This window comes from Myotis lucifugus, unplaced genomic scaffold (genome assembly GCF_000147115.1).
Source record: "Myotis lucifugus unplaced genomic scaffold, Myoluc2.0 scaffold_13, whole genome shotgun sequence".
Taxonomy (NCBI): domain Eukaryota; kingdom Metazoa; phylum Chordata; class Mammalia; order Chiroptera; family Vespertilionidae; genus Myotis; species Myotis lucifugus.
The window spans coordinates 1,308,294-1,310,084 of NW_005871061.1; positions in this window are offsets into that span (position 1 = coordinate 1,308,294).

The following is a 1,791-nucleotide window of genomic DNA, read 5'->3' on the forward strand; positions in this document are numbered from 1 at the left end:
CATCAACTACATATCTACCTATTCTTTGTGCTGTAGATTGCGCGTCCGACCTGGAACACTTGTGCACTGCTGGTGGGAATGCGGACTGGTGCAGCCACTATGGAAGGCAGTATGGAGGTTCCTCAAAAAATTGGAAATGGAACTCCCATTTGACCCTGTGATCCCACTACTAGGAATATATCCCAAGAAACCAGAAACACCTATCATAAAGGATATATGTAACCAGATGTTCGTAGCAGCACAATTCACCATATCTAAGATCTGGAAACAGCCTAAGTGCCCATCAGTAAATGAATGGATTAGAAAACTGTGGTACATCTACACGATGGAATACTATGCTGCTGTTAAAAAGAAGGAACTCCTACCATTTGCAACATCATGGATGGAACTGGAGAGCATTATGCTAAGTGAAACAAGCCAGTCAATGAAGGAAAAATACCACATGATCTCACTCATTCATGGATAATAAAGACCATTACAAACTTTTGAACAATAATAGATACAGAGGCAGAGCTGCCTCAAACTGATTGCCAAACTGCAGTGGGAAGGCCAGAGAGAGTTGGGGGGCAGGAGGGAGGGGAGTAAGAGATCAACCGAAGGACTTGTATGCATGCATATAAGCATAACTAATGGACATAAGACACTGGGGGGTAAGGGAGGGTAGGGGTTTGTCAAGGGCGGGGGGGGGGGGAAAAGGACACTTATGTAATACCCTTTGTAATACTTTAAGCGAAAAAAAAAAAAAATAAAAAAAATAAAAAAAAAAAAAAGAAACTATACCTTACTAAAATTCAAGCCTTAAAGATTTAGTGCAACAGGAAGGAGAGAAGGCAGCTAGTTGGTGATAGTGAGTTTTTTGGAACAGTCTCTGAATTGATACAGCTGCTGAAATGTGTCAACTGGCCAGTATCTCTAAAAACCTAAAATCTATTACCTTCTCAAAGATCCATCTGGACTACCAGTATATGTCTGCTTCCTCTGAATTACCACAGATCCTGAGTCCCTTCTACTTTCCTCTGAATGGGGCAGAACCAAGAAGTGTACCTCATGAGCCATCCCTTCCACCAAGGGATCCAGTGAAGATGAAGAGGGAAAGGGGAAGGCCAAGGCCCCTAGAGTCACTGATATTCATACCAGCACCTCTCTTCAGCTGGATATTTATTGCCTTTCCTTTAATCATGGTGATTACCATGGTTACTAAGGTTCATAGTGAATGGAAAACATTAGATAAGGTCCTGCTGTGCAAAATTGGCACAGTCCAACAGGTTTATCATTTCTATGACCATCGTGACACAAATGACCATCTCTTCATTTCTAACCATGAAAAGGCCCCATGTGACCCTGAGTCCAGAGAGTTCTATTTATAGGGTGCTTCCCCTAATTACAGGGCAGCACTTCTACATTTTATTGGGACTACTGAAACCACCCAAAAGGCACTGGAGGGTGTTGACATGGTGCTAGACATGGAGATTTCCACCCAGATGCTCAGATACTTCAGACACATGGCCCTCCACTCCTGATGCCCTAGAAGGGTCTCCCTCAAATGAATTTCCTTCTCCAGAAAGGGCTCCTCATTTCCTCTCCAATAAACCCTAGATCTAATTTTGCCCCTTTTAGGAGTACACAGGCAAACCTTTACTGGGAGTTTTGAAAACTCAGAGTTCCTGGCCACTTGATCCCTGGATAGCTGGCCTCTAAACTCCAGGCCCTGAAACTAGCATTATCCCAGTTATAGCCCCTTTCTTCCATCCATTCAGTTGCTACACAGTTGCTATCTAACCCCTCTGCCCC